The 20,654-nt window shown below is 47.5% G+C and overlaps 1 protein-coding gene across 3 annotated transcripts in view; it reads left to right on the forward strand.

The window, feature by feature from the left end:
* The first annotated feature begins 342 nt into the window (after positions 1-342).
* The window catches only part of RNF24 (ring finger protein 24), a 79,502-nt gene continuing 59,190 nt past the window's right edge, over positions 343-20,654 (forward strand). Inside the window, exon 1 of one of the 3 annotated variants that reach the window (XM_083571964.1) lies at positions 343-499. The gene's annotated coding sequence lies outside the window, so the exon portion shown is untranslated. Of the gene's footprint in view, positions 500-10,983; positions 11,008-12,342; positions 12,703-20,654 lie in introns of those variants that run through there. The other 2 variants (XM_083571960.1, XM_083571965.1) reach the window with 2 other exon arrangements.

Consider the following 20,654-nt stretch of genomic DNA (forward strand, 5'->3'; position numbering starts at 1 on the left):
TTTTATTTTATTTTATTTTATTTTATTTTATTTTATTTTATTTTATTTTATTTTATTTTATTTTATTTTATTTTATTTTATTTTATTTTATTTTATTTTATTTTATTTTATTTTATTTTATTTTATTTTATTTTATTTTATTTTATTTTATTTTATTTTATGTGAGTTCCCACTGTCTCCCTGTGCGAAGCCAGCTAAAAAAGGCAGCAGAATCGCGCCTGCGCACTACGGAGCGGGAAGCCGCGCCACGGGGCGCTTTTTCCTTGCCCTTCGACGGGCAATGCCTGTGGGCGGGGCTTGAGAAACGGGGCGGGGCGGGGGGTGAAGGGAGACGCTCGCGGGGCGGAGTGTTCCAGCATCCGGGTCCCTTTCCCGCTGTTGTGTGCCTGCGTTCCATCCCGCCTGGCATTGAGCGGCGCCTGTGCCTGTGAAGCGGCTGCCAACGTTCGGAGCAGAGCAGACTCTTCCGCCGGCGCGCAGGCAGCAGCATCTCCTCTGGGTGAGTAGCTAGTCCTGCGTGTGCATTGCCCCCCCAAAAAACTCACCCCTCCGTTCAGGCTGGGGTGGGGTGTGTGGGTCGGGGTCGTTTCCAGCCTGCCATGCAAAAATGAGGTGTCTGGGTCTTTCTCCTTAAGGTCTCCAGCCTTCCGTGCAAGAAAAATGGGGTTTTGCAGCTTTCAGTATCTCGTGCAATAAAAAAATAAAATTTTGGGGGTGCTCTGAGATATTTCTCTTTGCCCCTGCCTGCCTGCTAGGCTGCACAGAGGCAGGGCAGTCCTGTCTGTGACTTACAACAAAGAGAGGAGAGATGCGCGTTGGGAGAGGGGTTGCTGTCTGCGCTGTCTTTCCCCTTCCCAGTGGCAGCATCTATGGGGGATTTGGGGTGTGGGGAGAGACTAGGAAGGGAGGAGGTGGGGGGCCACCCGCCTGTCCTTTCTCTCTTCCCTCTTTACCCCCAGTTCCCCAAGGAAAAGAGCGTCCGTCTGGGATGCCTTTGGCTCCAGCCACTGGATGGGAGAGAGGCGGGTGGTCTGTCCTTGTGGGTCTCTGTGGGGCGTCCGAGTGGGGCGGCCTTTCTCCAGAGATGCTGGGTGGTCCTGTCTGCGCGCTCCCTGCTCTCTGTCTTCTTATGGGGGCTGAGATGGGCCGGAGGGCTCTGTGAAGACGGCCTTCCCTAGGGGCGATGAGGAGGGGGTAGCTGGGTCTTGGGGTATGGTTGGGGGTCCCGTCTATAGGGCTGTGAGAAGATGCGACGGGGCAGTCTGTAGGCTCTTGCCAGAGGGCGCTGTAGAGCCCTGGGGAAGGAATCTTGTCTCATCTGTGGGGCTGGGAGCTATAGGGAAGACATTTGGTGGGGGGGTGGTATCTGGAACTTGGGGGGTGGGATAGGGGGCCCTGACCTCATATGCTCCCTGAAACTGCCCTTTTCATTCTCTGTATGGGGCTAAGGTGAGGGGGAACCTAGCTAGACTTGGAGTCTGTATGGGGCTTCTGTGGGGCTGAGGAGGCATATCGCCCCCAGAGCAGCTGTGGGGCTTGCCATCCCCTTGGAGCCAAGAAGGTGTTTTCTATGGGGCCATCCAGAAACAGGACAGCCGTTCTGCACAGCACACCTGTACTGCCAGCGCTTCTGCGGAAGCACGTGATGCTGGCGTTCTTTGGATGATGTCTGGGTTGTTCCTGAGAACTGGGAGGTGGCCGTGTCGTGGGTTCCTTTCCTGTCAGGTTGTGGGGTGTGTCGTTCCCTAAGGGGTTATTTGACACGTGCGCCGCAGTTCGAGGCTGCTGTGGGGTGTTGTTCTGTGGAGCCGAGAAAGCGTGGGCAGGTGCGTTTGGAAATAATGTGGCATCCCTTAGGGGAGATGCCAACACATCTTGGCAGCGTCGCGGTGGTATATATATATATATATATATATTTTAATGTGCGTCCCGAAAGGGCTGGATCCGTTCTACCCACCTTGGCTGTGGGGGAAAGGCTAGGTCCCCGAGGCACTGCCCCAGTTTCTAATTCTGTTGTTGCTGTTTCGTTTGGCTGGCCTCGCCAAGTTGCAGTGCCCAGTCTCTCTGCTAGTCTGTATTGAACTGGGTTATGCCAAACAGCATGGGCACCACCGAGTGGCTGCATGGATTTCCCCCTCTGGGTCCTGGATGACTCTTCCTCTATGCTGAGCGCAGGCCCAGATATCTGTGGATGTGCGTGCACTTTGAGCTGGTCCAGCTCCTCTTTTAAATGCGAACCATCCAGCCTCCCGTCTTTCAAAAGCTGACAGGAGGGCAAGTTCCCTGGCTTGTTTAAAGGCAGATCAGACAAGATTATAAGAGTGTCTTTTATATGTCTGGAGAGGAAGTTGCAGCAGTTCTCAGCGACTCCCCTCCTTCGCAAAATAGCCTTTGATTATAGAGTGAGCCAGCAAAGCGCAGGAAATTCCTAACGCTGAGTAGGAGAGAGTCTGAAAGCACAGAGCTTAGGTTGTGGGGAGTAGCGGGGGGGGGGGGGTAAGCACCAGAACGCAGAGATTGCCATAGTGGTGCTCTCCAGATGTTTGCATGGTTAAACGCCAAGGGTGGCGGGGAATCGGAGCTGCCCCCATCAACATCTGCAGGGCTCAGCCAACGTTAGAGAGGCAAAGCGTAAGAGTGTGGAAATTTACCCCGGGGTGTTTGCAGAGCACCTGGTTTTGATAGCTTGAGGAGCCAATGTAGTTCTCTGGCCCCCTGATGCTGGCCTCCGCCACTCCCTTTTGCAAATATCACAGGAGATGCCAAAGATTTCCTCTGTGTGTGTGTGTATTTCTAAAGAAACTTTGGCAATGCATTTCGATTGCATATTGCTTCTCTCCGGCCTTCCCTTTTTCATCTGTAGTTCCTGATCGCGCCTGCAACGTGCTTAGCAACACGGAAAGCTGGCTTAGTGGCTCTGCTTGCTTGCAGGACTCCTTCGAAATGCAGAGTGCGCTTCCTGCTGTCTTATTATCCTTGTTTTGGGTGTCTGCGATTGCCACAGATTCCTCCTTTTTGCTAAGTTGCCTGTGTACCTCTGCACTTCTTCTGCAAGTTCTGTTCCGCTCTCTCGAAGTCCAGTAGGTGTACATTGCTGGACATTTCCAGCTTTTTAAGAAATAACGTCATTCTAACAACAACAACAAAACAGGCTTGTGGTTTTCTCTGGGGGAGTTGTGCAAAAACGCTCAGTGTTACCGTCTGAGACCTCTCATCCTTTCCTCTTTGATGTCTTCTCTGCATGTAGCCACATGGTGTTAATTTGAGACTAGATGTTTTGGTGAAATTAAACATTAATACATAGTATGTGGAGTAGATGTGTAGCTGTTTTAACAGAGCGGCGAGTTAATTTTCAAACACCAGCCACACTCTAGGGTGGTTTTTTGTTTTTATAAGGGTCGGCGTGAATTGTTGGATGTTTTTGTGGTAGACTTCTGTGGAACTGAGAGGTTCTGGAGAGCTGGTGTGGCCTAGAGGTTAAGAGGCTGAGCTGATACTTCTCTCTTCTCTGCCGTGAACTCACTTGGTGGTCTTAAGAGAACCGTGCTCTCTCTGCCTCAGTCCCCCCATCAGGAAAATGGGAGACAATATTTTTGTACACTGCTCTGTGACTCAAAGGTGGAAGGTGGTTTACAAGTAGTCATATAAATAAAGAATGCTAGCTTACCTGACAGGGATGATGTAGCATCACAACTAGATGATGCATGTGAAATCCATTGAACACCTTGAAAACACTCTACAGGTGTTAGACATTATCGCCAACATGGTTGTTCTGATCTAAAGGAAACTTGGATTATTGAAAAAGGTAGAGAAGCAAACAGTTCTGTGTGCTTGGATCTACAAATGGATTTAAACCGACACGGGTGGCGCTGTGGTCTAAACTACTGAGCCTCTTGGGCTTGCCGATCAGAAGGTCGGCGGTTCGAATCCCCGCAACGGGGTGAGCTCCCGTTGCTCGGTCCCCACTCCTGCCAACCTAGCAGTTCGCAAGCCCCCCCCCAAAAGTGCAAGTAGATAAATAGGTACCACTCCAGCAGGAAGGTAAATGGCGTTTCCGTGTGCTGCTCTGGTTTCGCCAGAAGCGGTTTACTCATGCTGGCCGCATGACCTGGAAAAACTGTCTGCAGACAAACGCCAGCTCCCTCGGCCTATAAAGCAAGATGAGCACCGCAACCCCAGAGTCATCTGCGACTGGACTTTACTGTCAGGGGTCCCTTACCTTTACCTTTTTATTTGCTTAATATTTGCATTGGGAACCAGAAGACCACATCAGTGCAGCAAAATACTGGAATGTCTCAAGGCAAATGGGAGGAACAGCTTGCATTTTAAGTTCTGCCAGATTAGAGAGCCTGGATAGGTTGGTTAGAGCATGCTGCTGATAATGCCAAGGTTGCAGGTCCGATCCCCGTATGGGTCAGCTGCTTATTCCTGCGTCGCAAGGGGGTTGGACTAGATGACCCTCAGGGTCCCTTCCACTTCTACGATTCACTCTGACCCTTAGCATAGAAGAACCAGGGTGGAAGATCTGACAGTCTTCCAAATAGGGCTCATGCTCCCACAACACGACAGAATCAGGAGTGAGACCTTTTCTGTGTAATTGGAACATTAATTGCTCCGTTGGGTTGTCTTTTCCACCTGTGCGCTTTGTTAGAACATCCAAATGACTTTCTTTGTGCCAATGTGCCGTCCACATGGCAGGTGGCAAAGCAAGTGGCTTGGGGGAATGCAGCAGTGATTGTGTACAAAACTCCTGTCTGGAGTTGTGCATGGCTTTTCACTGCAGGTACCACTTTGGTTATTTGCCTAAGATCCGGCAGCCCAGCCACTGCTCAAGCGATGCTTGATATCCGTATCTGGCCTTGCAAAGGGATATTCTTCCAGGTCACATTTGTGCAGCTCTGTCCCTACGGCAGTAGTTGCACGTCCAATGTCTCTCCAGCTTGCATTTATTTCCCTGCCAGACAGAACAGCTGACATGCTCTGTCCTGGTTCTCTTCTGCTCTTGGCACGCTGCAATCTGCGTGACGATGGCTAATAAATTAGGAATGTTTGGTTGCGGGGAATCCTCCCTTGGAGTTGAAGGCTAGGAAAGCTGAGTTTGCCTTCCCTTTTAGCCGTCTGATTACTGGACATGAGTTTAATTTCAGCTGCTATAATGACACAAACAGAAGATCAGATGGCAGAAGTGTTCCTGGACTGTACAACTTCAAGCTGCGGGAGTGTGGAAGCATTCTGCTCCATTAAAATACATATATACTCCCTGCACATAGAAAACTAAGTGTCAGGGAGAAGTGTTCTAGCCTAGCCTTCTGCCTGGCATTCTGTGAATGAGGCTAGGGGAGCCATTCAGACATAAATACATTTCCCCCGGACCTGAAGCCTGTAGTGTAAAGATGGGTTAGATTCCCGATCGTTGGAGGTCCAAAGCTGATTAGAAATGGATCTAGCTTGGGTGCTTTTAGAGGGTATATGGAAATGACTCTGTTCTGCTGCATGAATTGGGCCATGAATTGCAAGGGGCTACAACTATTCCCTCTCCCCAACCAGCGTTCGAAATTCGCCAGGAGCCAGGCGCATTTTGCACCTGTCTATTGCCCGTTTGTGATCAAGTGAAGATGCCTGGTCCACCATCTGGAGGCGCATGCCTGGGGATCCTTGGATCTTGACCATTTTCACGCACTAGCAAGACACCCAGTAGAATTCTGTCTGTGATATTTTAACTGCACAATCAGAATGAATTTCAGGAACCAAAAAATCATATTGAAAAACACGACTTCTGAGCCGCCTGGCCCAAGAATGGCAAGTGGACATGACGTTTTGGCGACTGTAACCCAGGTTTAAGGAGCCATTGGGCACCTAAGTTATATATCTGAGTTTCTAACACTATACCCTCAATACACACGCTTTCATAGAATCATAGAATCATAGAGTTGGAAGAGACCACAAGGGCCATCGAGTCCAACCCCCTGCCAAGCAGGAAACACCATCAGAGCACTCCTGACATATGGTTGTCAAGCCTCTGCTTAAAGACCTCCAAAGAAGGAGACTCCACCACACTCCTTGGCAGCAAATTCCACTGTCGAACAGCTCTTACTGTCAGGAAGTTCTTCCTAATGTTTAGGTGGAATCTTCTTTCTTGTAGTTTGGATCCATTGCTCCGTGTCCGCTTCTCTGGAGCAGCAGAAAACAACCTTTCTCCCTCCTCTATGTGACATCCTTTTATATAGTTGAACATGGCTATCATATCACCCCTTAACCTCCTCTTCTCCAGGCTAAACATGCCCAGCTCCCTTAGCCGTTCCTCATAAAGGCGTCGTTTCCAGGCCTTTGACCATTTTGGTTGCCCTCCTCTGGACACGTTCCAGTTTGTCAGTGTCCTTCTTGAACTGTGGTGCCCAGAACTGGACACAGTACTCCAGGTGAGGTCTGACCAGAGCAGAATACAGTGGCACTATTACTTCCCTTGATCTAGATGCTATACTCCTATTGATGCAGCCCAGAATTGCATTGGCTTTTTTAGCTGCCGCGTCACACTGTTGGCTCATGTCAAGTTTGTGGTCAACCAAGACTCCTAGATCCTTTTCACATGTACTGCTCTCAAGCCAGGTGTCACCCATCTTGTATTTGTGCCTCTCATTTTTTTTGCCCAAGTGCAATACTTTACATTTCTCCCTGTTAAAATTCATCTTGTTTGTTTTGGCCCAGTTCTCTTTGCATTAGTATACTTTGTACTAGCATATAGAAGAAATGGGTAGCCTCCCATGGGGAGGGGAGCCTGTGGTCCTCCAGATGTTGCTGGATTGTAGCTCCCATCAGTGTGGTTGGTGATAAGGGATAATGGGAGCTGTAGTGCAACAACATCTGGAATGCTGCAGGTTCCCCACCCACCGTCCTAAAGGATGTAGCACGGCATTTTGGACCTTCAGGGAGCCATGGGAGATTTCCGTTCCCATGGATCCCAGTTTTGCAGGCTGCAATGTATATCCTAATGCTATTCTGCTGAGGCCATCCAGGCTGCAAGTAGAGTCCTCCGGAAGTAACGCAAAGAGACGTGGAGCAGGATCCAGTGGAACCTCGACTTACGTACGGCTCTACTTACGTACGATTCCAGTTACGACCTTCAGTAGGTGCTTTGGGGCAGCACTGGGGCTTCTGCTGCCAGGGAGAGGGCCCCCATCCCACCCCCAAAGCTGTGGAAGAGGTGCCGCCTGCAAGAGGCACAGCAGGGCGCACTGCAGCCCCAAACCCCACCAAGGAACTAACCTGAGGAAGTCCAGAGAAGAACCTGGCCTGGCAAGAAAAAAAGTGACCCTGGCCGAAGGGAACCAGTTCTTTACTGACCCTTGCCCCACCCCCAGCTTGTAGCCAGGTAAGCCCACCCACCCTCAGTGCCCGTAAGAAAAAAATATGTTAATTTTTTTTCATCTACAATACAGTGGATGCTCAGGTTGCAAACGTGATCCGTGCGGGATGCACATTCACAACCCGCAGTGTTTGCAACCTGTGTCTGCGCACGTGCGGGTTGCAATTCGGTGCTTCTGTGCATGCGCAGAGCGTGATGTAGCACTTCTGCGCATGCGCAACCGCCGAAACCTGAAAGTAACTCGTTTCAGTACTTCCGGGTTTCAGCGGTCCGCAACCCGAAAAATACCTGAAGCATCTGTAACCCGAGGTATGACTGTACTGTCTTATTTATTTTATAGTACAATACATTGATTATTGCCTTCATTTTATGGATCTATGGTCTTGTTAGACAGTAAAATCCGTGTTAAATTACTGTTCTGGGGGTGTTTTTCATCATCAATTCACTTTTTCATTACTTTCTATGGAAAAGTGCGCCTCTGCCTATGTACGTTTCTAGTTATGACCGGACCTCCGGAACAGATTATGGTTGTAAGTAGAGGTTCCACTGTAGATTGCTTTGATGCTTCATTAGGGCTCCCTGGAACATGGACACTGGCATCTTCCCCCTGTGCCACTTGGGAATTAATTCCAGTTCGAGCTAAGAGCGTTCCACTCATCCCTCTCATGGACTATGCCATTGCTGCTTTAGGCTTGATGTGAAGACCATCACGACTTGCTCTTTTTCTGCGACATGACTGAAGAAAACAAAGGCTTTCCTGCCATTGTACAAGTGGATTCCTTGACACCTTGCATCACTGGTTTGAACGTGTATTAAAGATTAACTAAGGCTGCAAGCATCCTTGCACCGTTGAAAACAAAGTTATAAAACGTGCTCTGAGACCTTGTTTTGGAATGCAAGAGGTGTTTGGTGTCTCGTTTCCTTGGTGTATACAAGAATTTGCTACCCCTTTGCTGCGAGTGATATTGCGTGTTTGGACACCGGCTCAGCTCTGTGCAAACCCCTTCACACCTGGGCTATGGAAATCTTATGCTGTGCACCTTAGCTCAGCACATTTGCTTGCTTCCAAGGAGATGTGCTGGGGAAGAACTGTAACTCAGTGCTAGGAAACATGTGGAAATTCCAATCCTTTGCTGGAGTAGGCACAAACTCCACTGGTCGTCTCTCCTAGCGCTGCTTTAACTGTCTCAAAAGTGCCAAAGAAATTTCTTCTTTTTAGTATTGCAGTGGAATTGGCGCACACGCCAGCATGCAAGTAACCATGGTTTTGTTTTTTTAGCAGATATGGCCTTTAATGGATATGGTGCCACGGAGATTTCTACAGTGGTACCTTGGTTTACGAACTTAATCCGTTCCGGAAGTCCGTTCTTAAACCAAAGCGTTTTTAAACCAAGGTGTGCTTTCCCATAGCAGCGGGGGACTCAATTTCCAAATGGAACACACTCAACAGGATAAGCTGGTGTCCGACCGTAATAAATTACCTATCTATCTATCACTCAACAGGAAGCAAAACATGTTCTGCTTCCAAGGCAAAGTTCACAAACCAAAACACCTACTTCCGGGTTTGCAGCGTTCTTCATCCAAGTTGTTCATAAACTCAGCTGTTCTTAAACCAAGGTACCACTATCCTTAAAGAAAGCACAGTTTTCCAATTGGAAGCAACTGCACTTGCTGTTTGTCACTGCATCTCTGCAGGATTTCAGGAAGTGGTCTCTCTCCCAGCCCTAACCAGAGATGACGGGGATCGAACCTGAGACCTTCTGCTTGCAAGGCAGAAACTCTTCCACTGAGCTATGGCCCTTCCCAGGCAGTCCTGGACTAGACAGATCTCTCATTTGATTCCCTATATGGCAGCTTCCCCATGTGCATTATTAATTTCACTTTTGGCAAAATGCACCTGCTGCTCAACCGACAAAATACCTCCAAGCCGTTTGCATAAAATGCTGTGAAACAGATATTTAAAACAGCTGCAAAGGTGGACTTTAAAAACAAATAAAATTGTAAAAATAAAATTTCGAAACAAAGATAAAATGATTAGATTTTTTTTTAATGTCCATAAATAATGTTTAGATTGCTTAAACAACAACAAGTTTTTGGCAGGCATCGAACAGAACAGAGAAGGCAGCTGCCTAATATTAACATATTGATACTAATAAGGTAATATAATTGAAAACATGATGGGAGAGGGAAGAGAGAGCTCTGAGGAGCAGATGGTTCCCTGGTTTTTACTTCCTTTTGCCAAACCTGTTCTGGCAGGAGAGTTGACACGTGGCCATTGTGTGTTGATTTATCTGCAGTGCTTTCTTAAAATGCTCCTCCACATGGCTTCTGTAACTCTTTCAAATACTGTTCCATTGATGCATCACTTCCATCTATTCCCTTGTATCTCAGATTGCTTGCAGGACTTTGGAATCAGTTCTGGAACTGGCGCTTAGACGGCTTCTTTTGCCGCATCCTCTCCTTTCTCACGCAGTCACAACCCTTACGAAGAGATGTCATAATGCATGTCTGATTTCACACCGGCAGAGGTCATGCTTTGGTTTAGTGGCGGGGTGAGGTTGACTAAGGTTTGCCTCGCATTTGACACCTTGCTCTGTCCAGATTCTTGGTGTGTTTTGAATTAAGTTGGTGGCTCGGGCGCAAATCAGTGGATCGGATTAACATTTGCTGCGCGCTGGTGTAACACCAGGCCCTGTGATCTTTCCCTGCTTTTCAGCAGCAAGGTCACAGATGGGCTGGTGCCCCATCTAATCCAACATCTAGTTCTTGTGGGAAACCTGAACCCTCTCCCATCCTACAATCTCCCAGTGTCTGATAGCTAGATAGGTTTCTTGTACAGTGGTTCTCAAACTTAATCCGTTCCGGAAGTCCGTTCCAAAACCAAAGCGTTCCAAAACCAAGGCGCGTCTTCCCATAGCAAGTAATGCAAAATGGATTAATCCGTTCCAGACTTCTAAAAACAACCCTTAAAACAGCAATTTAACACTAATTTTAAGAGTGTACTGCAGTCACACAATCAATCAGTCAGTAGCTGAACTGGGTTCTTCCACACAGTCGCAAAAACAAAAAGAGAGAGCTGCAAAAACAAAAATGCAAAATAAATAGCAAAAACAGACAGACCTCCGCGTAACACTCAAAACAGAAGTGTGGCATTCAAAACGGAAGCACAACACTGAAAACGGAGCACATTCGGCTTCCGAAAATAGTTCGCAAACCGGAACACTTACTTCCGGGTTTGCAGTGTTTGGGTTCCAAGTTGTTTGAGTACCAAGGCGTTTGAGAACCAAGGTACCACTGTATTGTTAGACGTTGGTGACTTGTGGCTGCTAGGCGTCACAAAGACCCCACCTGCTTGTGCGCAGACTGGAGGGAAAGTTTGGCAACAAACTATTGTCTCGCAGCTTAAGGGTGGTGCCTTTCAGATCGTTCGGACTGCGACTCCCGCCATCCTTGACCACTGGCCATGCTGGCTGGGGGCCGATGGGAGTTTGGAGACCAACAATGTTTAAGGGTGTTATGGGAATCTCTGTTGTTTTTCCTGTAGCTGCCCATGTAACATGGCTGCCCATGTGGAAATTAGGGTCCGTGATGGAAGGAGGTGGAAGTTTCCTGTTGCATTTGTGCAAATGGTGTCGCCTTAGTAGGTAAGCACTGTACGTTTACCTGCTTTTCACTGCTCAGCTGGTTGTTGACATCCGTCTGTCTCAGGAGACAATGGAGGAGTGCACCTTTGGAGGTGTGTGTGTGTGTGTGTGTGTGTGTGTGTGTATATATATATATATATATATATATATATATATATATATATATAGATTCCCCCCCCCCCCAAAAAAAAAAACAGGAAGAAAAATCATAACCAAATTAAACCATAAATTTGGGTTGACTTCCATCCACTCCCCCTCTTGGTTCCATTATAATATACCGTATTTTTTCGGTCTATAAGACGCACTTTTCCCCTCCTAAAAAGTATGGGGAAATGTGTGTGCATCTTATGGAGCGAATGCAGGCTGCACAGCTATCGCTGAAGCCAGAACAGCAAGAGGGATCACTGCGCAGCAAGAGGGATTGCTGTTCTGGCTTCTGGGATTCAGAATATTTTTTTTCTTGTTTCCCTCCTCCAAAAACTAGGTGTGTCTTATGGTCGGGTACGTCTTATTGAGCGAAAAATACGGTACTTGTTTATGCACATCCATAAAAGCTTATATAGTTAACAATCCAATTTTAAAACCTTCTTCATCTTGGCTGGTCTTGGCCTGGAATCCAATTTCACATATTGGAACAAAGTCTTTCGTTCAAACAATACATCAAGTCCTATACATCTCAGTATCATAACTTTAGTTTTTTTAAAACAACAATCATTTCCCACAATTTCTTCAAATCTTAATATGTTTTTTACCTTTGGGGGTGAAGTCAAACGGTTGGAACTTGCAGCGCCTGCTGTGGCTGTGGAGACTGAGAGACATGTTTTGTTGCAGCTGGGGCAGACGAAGGCATCCGGTTGTGCTGCTGCAGATGCACCATGATGTTTCTTCTCTCTATGCTCCTCCGAGTGCTTGTTCCTCTTCTGGTCACTGCTGTGCGTGGATGACTTGACTATCTGCCTCCAGGCCCTGCGGTCGTCTGCAAGGGGTTGATGTTGCCAGACGTCATGTCACGTTTGCAGGCATCTTTGTAATAGAGTTGGTGCCTGAAACCAGTTCCCCGTAGAACATATCCTTGGGGATCCTGCCATCTTCCATTCTGTGTGCATGACCAAGCCAGCGTAGATGTCACTGAGATGGGAATGCAGACGTGCTGGGAATGTGAGTTTGGGAGAGCATGACTCAGTTTGAGACTCTGTCCTGCCGTGTGCAAGTGGGAAATAAACAGGTACAGTCAAACCTCGGTTCCCAAACGCTTCCGTTTTGGAACGTTTCGAATGCCAAAAACCCGGAAGCAAGTGTTCCTGTTTTCGAACGTTTTTTTGGAAGCCGAACGTTCGACGTGGCTTCCGTTTGAGGACAGGAAGCTCCTGCAGCCAATCGGAAGCCGCGCCTCGGTTGTCGAACATTTCGGACGCCGAACGGGCTTCCGGAACGTATTACGTTTGACAACCGCGGTTTGACTGCATCCTGAAAACACCATTTCTCTCCAGTATTCTTTCCTCAGTGGGAAATGGACTCAGCTTACGTACATAGCTGTCCTTGCAACTTCCTCGTGATTGGAGGAGTGTGAAATGCAGGGATCAAAAGCCGCCTCATTGCCGGTCCTTTCCAATGGAAATTCTTTTGCTGGAGGACTTTCCCAGGTGTGCTTCCAGCTGCTCCTTGTCCTCAGCATCTGCGGATCCCGTGCGAAAGGTACGTGTTGGAAGGGAAGTGGTGCATTGATTCATGCAGTCCATTGATCCGCTTTCCACTGTCGGCGAAGTATTGACAGCAGTAAATGGAACTCGTATCCTGTTGGGGATATATTAAATGCAGGCAGATCATAAAATTCACACAAATGAACCAGCTCAACTTTATCTCTCTTCTTTGTTGACCAAAAGGTTCTGCGGCAGGTGCTGTTATTATAAAAGCTATACTGTTGTAAATAAAAGTTAACCCTTTCCCTTCAACGGCGCAGAGGAAGGAGAGCGCGGTTTATAGAAAATCGGCTACTTGGCGGATCGTGCACAAAAATCTTGAAAGAGAAGTTGGGAGACAATGATGGCATAAACCTCAGGGGAGAGGCTTTTAAAAAAAATAATAATGTTATTTTATTGAGTTTTGAACAATCTAAACGGTACAATAAAGAGTAACAGTGTCAGCAAAGCAATTGCAGATCTCTTGCAATTTGTTCCGTAAACTAAGACACGCACCGAGAAGACAGAAACAAGGAGCGGAAACAAAGATGGACTCAGATTAGTTCATCAAATCTCCCTGCATGTGAGGCTGGGGGTTTGCAAGCTACAGATGAGGCACTGATAAATAGAAACCATGCAGTTAAAAGTGTATCAGGTTTAGCCTGGCCATTGGCTAATCTGAAAGGTTCGTTTTTCTAATTACATAATGCCTTAAGGCAGTGGTTCTCAGACTTTTCAGTCTTGGCCTTTAGCCTTGGCCACACTTTCAGAATCAAAATGTGCTTGCACCACATCAAAGTTTTTATGGAGAAGAAATACTTCGGAAAACAAAAAGAAGCAACTCCTAGCCGTGCTTGATTTCTGACATGGAACACAACTGCTTTATGATATGATCATGGGACAGCCCTGAAGGCAGTCCTGTTTAGGGAAGTTTTTAATGACTGATGTCTTAATGTATTTTTAATCTTTTCTTGGAAGCCGCCCAGAGTGGCTGGGGAAACCCAGCCAGATGGGCGGGCTATAAATAATAAATTATTATTATTATTATTACTTATTAAGGGACATCCAGAAAGTACAAAACAACACAGCTAAAAAAAGAACATGAATCATTCCCAAAATATAATTATAAATAAGCCTCTTATACACATACCTTAGGTATGTATAGAAAACACAGTGAGCGGTGTGAGCTTGCTTTTCCCTGGTAACCTCTGTACTGGGTCTAATTAGATCAATATAGGACAAATTAGACATAGGCTAGGTCTATTTTGAGACCTGCTCATTTCTGATCTTTCATGTTTGTCAGAGTTCAAAATCCCTGTTCTCAACAATATTGTCCTTCGTATCCTTTGATGCTCTTGCTCTCGTTTTGAAATATTCTGCAAATAAAAAAAATATTATTTTGATGCTACACTGAAATGTTTAAATGTCTATTTGATTGTCCTTGAATCTTCCTGCCACACTTGCCATCCTCTCCTGACCCACCAGTGTGGAGTGCCACACCCTTGGAGAACCACTGGATTACAGCAAAGGGATCCTGTGGCCATACAAATGTTTTTGGGACTGCAGCTACCATCATCCTTGCCCATTGGCTGAGTTGTCTGGCTAGGGCTGATGGGAGTTGGTAATCCAACAACTAGAGCAGGGCCAAATTTGGGTATCCAAGCTATTTTTGGACTACGACTCCCATCATCCCTAGCTAGCAGGACCAGTGGTCAGGGATGATGGGAATTGTAGTCCGAAACAGCTGGAGACCCAAGTTTGGGAAACGCTGACCTAGAGAGTCACAGGTTCCCCATCCCTGTCTTATAAAGAGTAGGCTCAAACTCTGGCCTCTTGTGACTCAGCTACGCATGCAGAGAGCCCTGGGTCCAAATCCCAGCATCTCTAAGCAGGGCAGGGAGAGATCCTGCTCTGAACTACACGGACCATTGTTCTGGCTTTGTATAAGGCAGCTTCCTAGGCTCTCAGCGCTGCTGTGTTGGCTTGAGCTTCTGTGATGTCATGGAATGTTCACCAATATCCCAGGTGAAAGGGAACAGCGTCAGCCACAGAAATCTTAAAAGCAGACACAAATGAAATGGGCAAGACCTGGAGATGGAAGATGGGCTGGTGGCTGTAAAATGGGGGCAGTGGCAGAGGTGCTGGTGGTCGGGGAATCAAGTAGGAAGAGGATCAAGTAGATGCTAAGGGACCCCGGGTGTGGGTGTGTGGGTGTGTGTGTGTGTGTGAGAGAGAGAGAGAGAGAGAGAGAGAGAGAGAGAGATTTCGCTGAAACAGTGCCTGGGAACAAGAAGGCATCTCTGTAATGTGTAGAGCAACAAAGATGCTTTTGGGTGGGAGGCAGAGGTCTTTTGGACTGAAGAGCCCTGGGTTTAAAGAAGCAGAGCGAATTACGTTTCACATATTAATATAATATCTGTGAAAGCTTACGCCACAATAGAGTGGTTAGTGTTTAAGATGCAACAAGGCTCTCTTGTTTATATTAATAACAATTCTTCGAAGTGCCTTTGGCTGTGGGTTGCTGGTTATATAACACGTGCATCAGCCTTGGCAGTTCACCGTGGGACAAGGAATCCAACAGAATGGATCTCTGCGCCTGGCCAGAATCAACTGAAATAAATCCAAGGAAAACCACCTACCATATTTTTTGCTTTATAAGACGCACCGCACCACAAGACGCACCTAGTATTGGGAGGAGGAAAACAAGAAAAAAAATATTCTGAATCTCAGAAGCCAGAACAGCAAGAGGGATCACTGCACAGTGAAAGCAGCAATCCCTCTTGCTGTTCTGGCTTCTGGGATAGCTGCGCAGCCTGCATTCGCTCCATAAGACGCACACACATTTCCCCTTACTTTTTAGGAGGGAAAAAGTGAGTCTTATAGAGCAAAAAATACGGTAAGCTTCCTCAAACAGCGTTCAAGAGTCAGGCTTGCATCAGTGCTCTCCGGGGACTGAGATAGGTGTCGTGTCACCAGGGTGGATGTGGGGTTATGGCAGACGTCTTCACTCAAAAGAGTTTGCAAAACTGTGAGTGAGTGAGTGAAAGCTTGATGGATCCAATCAGGGAACTCACCCTCTAACCAGCTACGGCGAGGAGGGTGGCTATCTTGGTTTTCAATACCATGAGCAAATCCACCTCTAATTATCCCTGCAAGTAGAGATTAAATATCAATGGAGCAGGTGCGATTGCTGCTCAGAACACGCAGCTGGGATCTGGGATAGATGACCCATCTGTTTTTTTGCCAGGTAAGTTGTGGAAGCAGATGGCCCAACTGCCGTGAAATTGCCTAGCCTCTCTCTGCTAACAACAGAAGCATCTCGGAGGGATGTCATTGGCGGCTTGGGCACAATGCCACACATTCAGCCCTTGAGATCTTGGGTAAAGAGCCCACTTTCTGAAACTTTGGGATGCCCTTACCTGAGTAGATAGGACTCGTTTGATGGGCCAAAGTCTAAGCCATTTCCCAGAATGTCTAATCCTCTTTTAAAGCCTTCTAGGTTGGTGAGTGGGACGTGGGTGGCGCTGTGGGTTAAACCACAGAGCCTAGGACTTGCCGATCAGAAGGTCGGCGGTTCGAATCCCCACGACGGGGTGAGCTCCCGTTGCTTGGTCCCTGCTCCTGCCAACCTAGCAGTTCGAAAGCACATCAAAGTTCAGGTAGATAAATAGCTACCGCTCCGGCAGGAAGGTAAACGGCATTTCTGTACGCTGCTCTGGTTTGCCAGAAGCAGCTTAGTCATGCTGGCCACATGACCCAGAAGCTGTACGCCGGCTCCCTCAGCCAGTAAAGCGAGATGAGCGCTGCAACCCCAGAGTCGGTCACGACTGGACCTAATGGTCAGGGGTCCCTTTACCTTTTTTAGGTTGGTGAGCATAGTTTGGCTGTATGAATAAGTCATTTCTTTTCTATGTGCCAGATGTTCCAACATTCAGCTTCATGGGATCTCTGCCAGTCCTAGTGTTATGAGAGAGGGAGGGAAGTTTTTGGAGAGCCTCTGCACACTTTTTGGAGGAAGTGCTTTCTCTTTCGCCTCTCCTGAATCTTCCAACGTTTAGCTTCATTGAACATCCATGAGTTCCAGTTTTATGGAAGAAGGGGAAGACACTATTCTCTAGCTGCCTTCTCCACATAACTAGTGCACTGAATTCTCTTTTCTGCTCTTATGTACATAATAAGTTATGCGGGTGATAAAGACCGCATTATTTGTTGGCGGAGCTTTTAGAAACCGCCGCGCATTTCATTGAGGCCTAGTGTGTCAACAAACCCTTTTCCGGTTCCAAGATTTCGCAGCTTGCTCTCCGACGTAGGTAAATTCCATTTAGTCTTGCCTCCCATTCTTTCTATTCTAAGCCATGATGATAATAATATTAATAATAAAAACCATTCATTGTTCTATTTATGGCTGAGCCGTGCCTGTGCTTATTGGCCAGCCTCCAAAGGAGTTTCTTCCAGGTGTGCCCAGTGGACGTCTTGGCTCTCAATTTCCGCCTTTCTGGAGCGGTAGACGCCCAACCCTTATCACAAACCGCTTATGGGACTCCCTCCAATTTCAAATGTCACTTACCATCTGGCACGGGCACCTCCTTTTCAAAGAACTGAAAGCCTGGGCTTCCCTTGGATGTGGTTGCATGGTTCAGCAGATCCAGTTCATGATACATTTGTACCGTGGATCCTGAACGTCCTGGAACTCGGACGTTTTGGCTCCCGAACGCCACAAATTCGGAAGTGATTGTTCCTGTTTGCGAACGTTCTTTTGGAACCCGAACGTCCAACGGGCTTCCGCAGCTTGTGATTGGCTCCTGCAGCCAATCAGAAGCCGCGATTTGATTTTCGAACGTTTTGGAAGTCGAACGACATCTGAAGGCAGCCCTGTTTAGGGAAGCTTTTAATGTTTAATAGATTATTGTATTTTAATATTCATTTGGAAGCCGCCCAGAGTGGCTGGGGGAAACCCAGCCAGATGGGCGGGATATAAATAATAAATTATTATTACTAGTAGTAGTAGTATTCCGTTCGACTTCCAAGGTATGACTGTATAGAGAAGCTTCCTTAGCTTCAGCCTTGTGGCCAACCTGGTGCCTTCCTGATGTTTGGGACTGCAACTCTCATTAGCCATAGCAGGCACAGTTTTGTTGGCTTGGGCTGGTGAGAATTGCAGTCCCAAAATACCTGGAGGGCAGCAGGTTGCACAAGACTGGTCTGCTATTATGGACTGGCTGGATGCAGAAGAATGGTGGTGGTGAGGAACTCCCAACAGAAAAGGCTCAGAGCCCGGGGATTGGTGGTGGGATGATGATGAGTGGTCAGAGGGAGAAGAGGGAGCAGACTGGGAAGAGAAGGTGTCGGAAGAGGCAACAGGGTTTAGTGAGCAGGAAGAGGCTGTGCCAGACAGCAGTCCAGAGACAGAAGCAGAGGCTGGAGAGGCAGGGAGTCAAGAGGCAGAGATGAGTCAGGCTGCTGAAGATGAAGCCAGGGACTCTCCCCCCCCCCACCCTCCCGCTGCGACCAGCTTCCCTCCCTCCGGTGTCCCAGGACACGGAGAGGAATGAAGAGGGCAGAGCAAAGAGAGACAAGGCATCAGCTTCTGAGGAAGAGAAGGGCAGATGAGAGGAGGCTTTAGCCTAGTTGCCACTGAGGTGGCCAGCCTGTGCTTGGGCTGTACCCGCTCAGGCTGCACTTAGGAGCTTGCATGTTGGACTTCTCTGCCATATAAGCAAAAACATTGCATGCAGACAAGTAGCACATCATGGAGAAAGAGCCCTGACAGGGTATGAAGAAGCAGCCAACTGTGTGAGCCTATACTGCACTTCTGAATAGTACTACTTAGACGGAGGTTAACAAACCTGGGGGAGAAGGAAATACGGGGAAGGTAACTCGCAGAGAGAAGGAAATCTTTCATCGATTCAGAAACAGGCAGCGTAATGTTTGGCTGCTTGCCTCTAGTCATGTATCTTAATGCTTAAATGTGGCGTTGGAAACTGGGTCAGTCATGTCTAATGGTCATTACGGCCTCTAAAATATCCTGCAGAGCAGCTTCCTTTGTTAAAAATAGGATGGACTGTGGCTTAGCGGAATGTACTTGCGGAATGTGCATTCCATGTTCTGCAGGTGGCATGTCCCAGGTTCAGTTCCTGGCATCTCCTGCTACCTGATCCTTCTGGCAGGCGATGCTAAACACCTGTGTCCCAAGGCTGTAGGGATCGGCTGACAGTCAGAGTAGGCCAGTATCCTCTAGGTCAGTGGTTCCCAACTAAGTACTGCAGACCACCCACTTTTCAAAAGCCAAGCCATTGGCTCCCTGCTTTGGAAAATGTTGGTATCTATGGTAGAGGGACCCCCCTGGGTGGGTTATGTCCACCAATTGGGACCACTGCTCTAGATGTTGTCGACTCTAGCTCCCATCACCCCCGGCCCCTGGTCATGCTGCCTGAGGCTGATGGAAATTATAGTTCATTAGCATCTTGGGGGAGGGCGCCATTTTTGCTACTCCTGGTTGCATTGGGTTAGAATGATGGGACAATTGCTTGGCTTGTCAGCTTCCTGTGGTCCTAAGGCATTTGGGTGTTACCTAAACAGCCTCTAAAGGAGCGTCTCCATCCCCATCGTTCAGCCCAGACACTGAGGTCCTCCTCTGAGGGTCTTCTGGCGGTTGCCTCACTGTGCAAAGTGAAGTTACAGGGAACCAGGCAGAGGGCCTTCTCGGTGGTGGCACCCGCCCTGTGGAACGCCCTCCCATCAGATGTCAAGGAGATAAATAACTATACAACTTTTAGAGGACACCTGAAGGCAGCCCTGTATAGAGAAGATTTTAATGTTTAATGTTTTATTATGTTTTTGTATATGCTGGAAGTCGCCCAGAGTGGCTGGGGCAACCCAGTCAGATGGACAAAGTGTTGTTGTTGTTTATTTTGCCCCCAGACACACAGTTTTGTAGAAGAGTTGTGCTTGGGTCCTGCTTAAGAGTTTCCCCCAGGCAGGCCCGTGCAGAGCTTGTCTGAGGCCAGAGATGGGAGTCTTGTTGCAATAAAATAGTAAACTCAAACAGAAAAGCAGCCGTTCGGGTTACATAAGAGGGCAAGGGAGCTCGGATAAACCAGTTTATTTTGCAACATCTCCACCGCAATATCCTTTACATAGCTGTTTATACATGAGAAGCTCAAAAGTTAGCAATCAACTATACCTGGCGACTTGCTCCGACCGACTCGCAGTCCTTGAGACATGCCACCTCAGCAGCAGCCCCTAATCTGGTTTAATTTCATTTATTATCTATCATCATCATCATCTTTTATTATTATTAATTAGCTTTTCATTCACACAAATCACAGAGCAGCTCACAAACGACAATCACATAATAGAGCATCACAAATGCAACTTAAATCACGTAGAATAATAAACAAGCCATCAGTAGCTCAGTTGGTTAGAGCGTGGGGCTGATAATGCCAAGGTTGCAGGTTTGATCCCCGTATGGGGCAGTTGCATATTCCTGCATTGCAAGGGGTCGGCCCCGATGATCCTCAGGGTTCCTTCCAACTCTACGATTCTGATTTTGGGGGGGGGAAAACCACTATTCACAAAACTACTAAAATCACAAGCTGAAGAGTACATGTTACAGCAGAAGTTCGTATTGCTAGATTCACAAAGTACTGCATCATTCATAATCTGCACAGCAATATTAGCAACTTTAGGAAGCCAGCAACCAAAAATAAACCAAGCGTTGCCGAAATCGTACACTCAGCCTTCCCACCCCCATGACTCATAATCTTACACACCAGTTCATTAAAAGACACATGCGCCTAAATGCTCTTGGCGGCAGTTCCATTCTGAAGGTTCCTCAGGCTGAAGGGCAGGTGGGAAAAGCCTTTGCCTGATCTGACTCTACACGCTAGTATGCAGTAACACAGCTGCAGATTTTACCATCAGAGCCTTGCCGTGCATACGGACAGACAGGGCATTTCGCCCATTAAG

Source organism: Podarcis filfolensis (assembly GCF_964270895.1).
Source record: "Podarcis filfolensis genome assembly, chromosome: 9".
Taxonomy (NCBI): domain Eukaryota; kingdom Metazoa; phylum Chordata; class Lepidosauria; order Squamata; family Lacertidae; genus Podarcis; species Podarcis filfolensis.